This window comes from Hydra viridissima, unplaced genomic scaffold, assembly GCF_058129835.1.
Source record: "Hydra viridissima isolate aposymbiotic clone 2 unplaced genomic scaffold, HvirCarnegie_v1 scaffold_5, whole genome shotgun sequence".
NCBI lineage: Eukaryota > Metazoa > Cnidaria > Hydrozoa > Anthoathecata > Hydridae > Hydra > Hydra viridissima.
This window is the reverse complement of record NW_028324304.1, coordinates 5,509,945-5,517,330: the sequence shown is the minus strand read 5'-3', so window position 1 is coordinate 5,517,330 and position 7,386 is coordinate 5,509,945. Positions and strand designations below refer to the sequence as shown.

The 7,386-nt window shown below is 29.4% G+C and overlaps 1 pseudogene; it reads left to right on the top strand.

The window, feature by feature from the left end:
• Positions 1-2,160: 2,160 nt before the first annotated feature.
• On the top strand, positions 2,161-3,599 carry LOC149888167 (uncharacterized; annotated as a pseudogene).
• The last annotated feature ends 3,787 nt before the right edge of the window (positions 3,600-7,386 follow it).

Below are 7,386 nucleotides of genomic sequence, written 5' to 3'. Positions count from 1 at the left end.
TAAAAATATTCCAAATTCTAATCTTTTAGTTTTAAATGAAACCGTTATTTGCCAATCACATTGGCAAACAATATTCGAAAAAGTTACTGTTCAAGGAAAACAAAGACCGAAAATGCCACCATCTGTTTGGCCAGGAACACCTTTAAGTCAAATAGCTACTCCATTACCACGTCATCGCACAACAGAAATCTATAAGCGTTGTTAGAAATGTGAGAACTGATTAACTTAGCACTTTTTTATTAGCTGATACAGCAACATAGATTGATTTTAAAAATGTGTTATTAAATAATCTCAGGGTTTTTTCAGTTTCAGTAATAACATATATGATTGAAATAACAATTAATTTTCAATCTATCACGTTTTATGATGGCATTCCTTTATCTCTTGTTAACATTTTTTAGAATTTTTATTTTGAAAAATTTCATTGTGTAATAAAATGTTTTATAAAAAGTTTGTATAAAGATTGTATAAATACTGTATAAATATTTTGATTCTTGGTCAAAGTTTGAGGAAATACTACATTTTTAAAATGTTATGGAAATAGATCATAAGAAAAACATTATTCAGCAAAAATATCATTTATGTTTGTAATCCTTATTGGGAAAAAAAAAAAATGAATCAGATACAATTATATGTAGTTTTGAATATTTTTCAACTTCTCGTGCTTTATGCAATAAACTAAGAAACGATTTTCAATTGCCATCAGTTAGTTCTTTGACACGCATAACATCAAAAGTTTGCAAAATTGATGATGCTAGTTTCTTAGACTCAGTTTTCAAAAACATTGAAGAAAAACAAAAAATTTGTATAGTTATTCATGATGAAGTATATGTCAAAAAAATGATGCCTAACCATGATGGAACATTGTTTGGTAAACCTTTAGATGATCCATCATTATTGGCTAAACCTGTGTTTTGAATTAGTATGTCTCAAAGGTGGTCCTGAATTTCAATATAACAAGATTCCAATTTCAAAATAAGGTTCAAATTTTCTGTTTGAACAAATAAACTCCAGCATAAAACTTATAAAATCATCATCTGGCGATGTAAAAGTTGATATCTGTGATGGAGATCGTGTAAACCAAGCATTTTTAAAAGTATACCATACTATTCCAGAAAAGCCTTGGAAAACGGAAGATGGGATGTATTTACTGTTTGACTTTCGAAAATTTGAGTTCATCTTTTGAAAAATATTGGGAATCTATGTCTTGCAGAAAAAACTGAGGAACTAGTGTACAGTGACAATATTATTCAAAGAACAGCTAAATGGGAATATCTTAAATGCTTATATCAATTTGAATCAGAAAAGTTAGTCAAATAGTCAGACTTGAATGAAATTTCAACCCTGATGATTGCCGTCTTAATATCCTACTTCCGTTTGGTGATTTGGCTCTTGTAATGTGTTGTAAAAATGGCAAAAGAGTGAAGCAGTTATCTAATTATACTGCAAAATCAATTCATCATACTTGCTATGGTATTGTTGAGCTATGTGAACATTTATTGGCAACCATAGCCTACTACAATTACACGGCCGGATATCTTGCTTTTCGGAGCGAAAAATTAGAAGGGTAACTTTTTGACTTACATAAACGTATTTTAAAACAGTTTATTCAAATATTCTTAATATGGTTAACACATGTGCTGTAATTTACTGTAAAACTGGATATAAAAAGAGAGAGAATCGAATTGATTTAATTCCTGAAAAGCATCCACTTTTTGGATTTCCAGAAAATAATCCTGACTTAGTAAATCAGTGGGTAGTATTTATCAATCGAAAGTTATGGAAGCCTAGTAAAAATTCGGCTATTTGTGCTAAACATTTTGAAGAAAATTATTTAAAAATTGGCAAAAGAGTTACATAAATTTGGGATTTAAATCCCGTTCCAACTATTGCTTACCTGAAAAAATACCATTATCAGTATATCCAACTACATCGAAGGGTAGAAAGCCACCGTCTGTCCGTCATCCATCAAATAATCAGGATGAATCCAATTTATTTATAAAGAAAGATAAAATTCACTATTTAAATGATTTAAATAATGTTAACCTAGAAGGGTATCAGCTCAAAATATATAATGATAAATACATATTTTTTAATTTAGAAGTTAATCAACACTTAGGTATTTTAAAAGTTACAGAAACAATTGTAGTTAATGAATTTATGCATGTTTTCTTGTTCTATAAATCATCTTATCTTCCATTGCCTCCATGATTTCGAAATATTGGCTGTGCATTAAAGAAAAAAAGTGTACTGGAGAATTTTCCAGCATATATAAAAAACTAGAAGAAAATAGTTTATGAAATGATTTAATGACTGAACTCAATGAAATAAAATACAAAAAACCAGTTGATCGGCCAAAGTTCTCATCAAATCTTTTACGATATTCCCTTATTCTTCGATATACATCAGCGCAGGCCTATAAAATCTTATTAGAACAGTTTCCTATACCATCATTTAGCCTTTTGAAAAAAATTACTAAAGGTGGGGTAGAATCGTTGAAATCTGTAAAATGTTTACTAAACCAAAATAAAATTAACAAAGATGTAGTGCTGTTGATGAATGAAATATATTTGCAGAAAGAAGCACAATATCAAGGTGTTAGAATGATAGGTGTAGATAATGAAGGAATTTTATATAAACGCGTAATGACCTTCATGATTGTTTCTTTTAAAAAAAAGTTTAATTTTGTTATAAGAGCTATACCAGAAGTAAAAATTGAGGGTAAATGGATAGCTGACCATGTTGATGAGTGCATTACATCTCTACAAGAAAATGGTTTTCACGTACGTGGTGTAGTTTCTGATAATCATTCCACTAATGTTTCTGCTTTTTCACATTTGATGCATAAATATAAGAATACCAACCATGTTAGTAAAATTACTCATCCTACAAAAAAGACTGTAATATATTTATTTTTTGACACTGTCCATCTTCTCAAAAACATACGAAACAATTAACTATATTCCAAACGTTTTATATTCCCTGCTTTTTATTTTGACCAGTTTCATATTATTGATGTACATGCTGGTGAAATATCATGGAAGTTAATTCATGATGTATACGATAAAGACCAATTACTTCAGTCGAATTTAAAAAAAGGTTTCAAATTATCTTATAAATCACTTCATCCAGGCGATAATAAACAAAGTGTACCACTTGCTCTTGCAATATTTGATCCTACAACTTCTGCAGCTATTGAAAGTAATTTTCCAGATCGGACTGATGCCTCAAGCTTTTTAAAGTTGATATATATATGGTGGACAATAAGTAACAGAAAGCAAAAATACAACAACAATTATTATATTGGAAATGCAGCTGTTTTGGGTGACATGGAGCCTTTATTTTTGCGCAATTTAGCTGAATGGATTGAAGAATGGCAATTATCTCAAGTTTCAAACTCTCAAAAGTTTACATTAAGTAAACAAACATCAGAAGCTCTTACGTCCACTTTAAGATGCACAGCTTCACTTATTGATTATTTAATTCAAGAAAGATATGATTATTTTTTAATATCACGCTGGCTAACTGATCCATTAGAGTTAAGATTTTTAAAATATCGTCAAATGAGTGGTGGCAGATATTTAATTGGTTTGCGTTAACTTGAGACGTCTGAGCGCATTTTAGCAGTGAAAACTTTACTCAAAGAGTCAGTCAATATCTGGGAGGAAGATGTAAGAAAAGAGAGTGGTAATATATCTTTAATGAAATTATTTGATGATAAATTGCAAGAAATTTTACCAGATATTGAAGATGGCAATTTAGATTCAGAGAGCTTTGAAGTTGCTACAGTTATTTCTGGTTATGAGGTTAAAAAGTTTAATAAAAAGATCAAATGTGGTGTTTGCAAAACTTTTCTTTTAGCTGAATCTGGCAAGGTACAATGCCAATATTTTGAAAAACTTTCTCGTGGAGGATTGATTTTACCAGCTATTGATTTTACACATTAAGTTTCAAAAGCATTTGCAATATTAGATGCCATTTTTCTTATAAGAGACTCAACTCTTTGTGATCGATATGTTGCAGAACGAGTACTTAGATTAAATGATTGTCCTACTTCATTTTTATACGATGAACATCAAGTTATTTGTGTAAAATTTATAAATCGCGTTGTTACAAATATTTGTTTTAACAATGAACAGAAACAATTATCTGATGAAATTAGAAAGAACAGTGTAAAGGATTTTAAAAGCAGACAGAGAAAAAAATTGAAGCTGAATTAGGTGTACTAATCAATGCTAAATTGATTATTTCAATTGTATATTCTTTCCTTATTATAAGGTTTTTGTTTATCGTTTTATATCTCATTAATATTATTGAGATTTTATTTTTGAGAAATATATTTCTTTTGAGGAACATACTTATGTTAATAAAGTCATTACAAATTTTAATATTTTATTATTTAATAAAGTTATTACAATTTTTTATTGATGAATAAAGTACATTACAATTTTATTTTATTTTAGCGGTGAAAGTTTTTTAGAAACATATTCATCAGGCAAAGGAAAGTGTCTAATTTATGATACATTTATCATATTTGTCAGACAAATTTTATTTTGTATATACACTTCCGTAAATAAAACCCCTGTAAAAATCATAATTTTAATTGCGGTAAGTGTGGCCAAACATTCTATACGATATATTTTTGTTGTGAAAAATTACCCTTCTAATTTTTCGCTCCGAAAACCAAGATATCCGGCCGTGTAATTATAGTTGGCCATGTAGCAACAAGTAATGATTATATTCTTTTTAGTATGTTTACAAGTAACAACTTAGAAAAAGAATTTGGGAAATTGAGACAAGGTTCCGGGGGTGCCTACTTTACAAATGTTCAACAAATTGAAGAAAAATTGCATTTAAACCACATATTACTATTGATATCTTTAAGTATTGACATAGATTCTTTTGATTTTAGTTCAATTCATGAGTGTGCTTCTACACATATTTACATATGTTTTATGTGAAACAGGTAGTGAAATATTTGACAATCTATCAAAACTAGAGTCATCAATTTTTGATACTACCAAAATGTCTTTGATTTATATTGCTGGTTATGCATGTAGAAATGAATATAATGAAAACAATTTGTTCAATTAAGCATTACTTTATCAAGTCTATAGATCGTGGTGGTCCTAAAATTCCACCAGACAATATTTGCCAAATGGTTTTTTTTGCTTTGTCTTATTCCATTCGCTAAAAGATAAAGTTTGTCGGAAGTCCTAAAGTTACATCTTTTTGCTGTTTTCTGAACTTTACTATTTTCAAATTAATCAAAAACATTGCAATACACTTGCTAATATATTTAAAAAAATTTTTGTGCACAAATAACACCAAGATGAAGGAAAGAACCTATTCTTTAAAAGTTATATAGATATTAAAATTCAATTTATTAAAAAAAAGTAATACAAAAACTAGAAATAATCAGCTGGATGGACTAAATGACGGTTTGTTTAACTATCAATCTTATTAATTATAAAGATAAATTTCAATTGGATCTCAAATTCCAGTTTACAACAATGTCTAAATTACAGTTAAATAGTAGTTTTAAACAAAACAGACATAGAAATAACTGCTTTTTAATAAAATAGATATATACTTACGACATCAGTTATCAGAAGTATACGTTGTAAACTGGAATTTTAGATATACACATTATGAACCCATGCGTGAATTTTTAGATCATAAGATGGATCGACGATGAAGTCTATCCAGGAGTTTCATAGTTGGTTATTTTATCGGTATAAAGATAGTTCAGAAACCATTTTGAACTTTTAAATGTTATTCTGAGAAATGTTAATTACCTGGCGCGTAAAAATATAAATAATAAGATTATATAAATCACATTAAAGGTTTGGGTGTACAATTTTGTTCAAATTTCAAATTAAACTTCTTTTGAATCAAATTATTTTTTTGTTGAAAAAATCTAAAAATCATCATATTTTGCTCCATGTCATTGTCAATGACATTGACACAATATTTTGCAAGAGTAATTTTATTTAACATATATGTATATTTATTATATGTATATGTATATACATACTATGTATATGTATATATATATAAGGATTAGCATAATCCAAACTATAAAAGCTGTGTTAACAAACAACGCCTCATACCACGCTCCAACTATTCAGAGTCAACAACTCAGAATCAACAACTCAAAATTTGACAAAATGCCAAACACAAAAGTAGTTAAAAGAAAACTTGCAAAAGAAGTGCCTGCTGCTGTTAAAGAAGCAAGACAAAAACAAATAGCTCAACTAAAGTCACAACTAAATACTTGCAAAAATCAACAGCAAATGCACGAAATCTTAATGCAGCTCTCATATACGGTGGAAGAGGGTAATAACTACGCCTTAAAGAGGCTAATAACTACGCCGCACAAGCAGCAAATTATGGATTTATAACGGATTCAAAATTAGATAACCTGTTAGGAAATGAAAACACCGAGTGCACATCTGCTATGGCCAAGGACAAAGAGGTTATAGCAGAAACTCCTACAAAGAAGCAAAAAAATATCGTTGAAATTTCCGATGACGATGATGACATTCCACAAGACAACGAACCATCAACCGGCTTAAAAGAGATAATGGACCAAACAATTTTGAACTAGATAAATCAGTAAGTTATATATATATATTAGGGATATGACTTTTTAATTTTTTTTCAAATAAAATGTTTCCTGTATCATAAATCGATGAACTTTTACTTAAAATCATGAAAAAAGGCCCAAATAGCTTTCTGCAACAAAAAAAGGTCACCCCCAAAATAAAAATTTGATTTACCATTTTTATACATTCATTTTTGACCGATGTTTTAATCTTAAGCTTAATTCTCAGCTTAATTCTCAGTGTTGCTAATGTGAGCTCAGTGTTGATAATGTGAATAGTTCTATGAAGTACTCTGCGTGTAACTGAGCTAATAAGGAACTACTGTAGCGAACTAAAGACGCTGTAAGTGTACGAAGTATAAGTAGTTGTAGCATTATCGTTAGGATACGGACTGGATTATCGAACTGTTATCAACATTGACTGGATTATCGAACTATAATTGGATTACTATACAGTTAAAGTATTTTATTAATTAAACGACTTTATTAAACGGATATTTACGCTCAGCTATCCGTAAAGTCGTAACAATATTATATGATGTCTCACAAGAAAAGTCATACCACAGTAACAAAGAACAAGAAGACTTGGACTAAAAATTTGGTGAGATTTCAAGAGTCACACAGAAGAAGAGGAAGCGTGGCTGTAGAAGAACATTCACTCGATGAAAAATCCAGAATACCACTTCAATTGCAGATCGTAGGAAGATACCAGTTTCTCGGAGCATATGTTAAAGGAAGAAAAGAACGAATAGACCAAATTTCTAAGGAAATTACAAAAT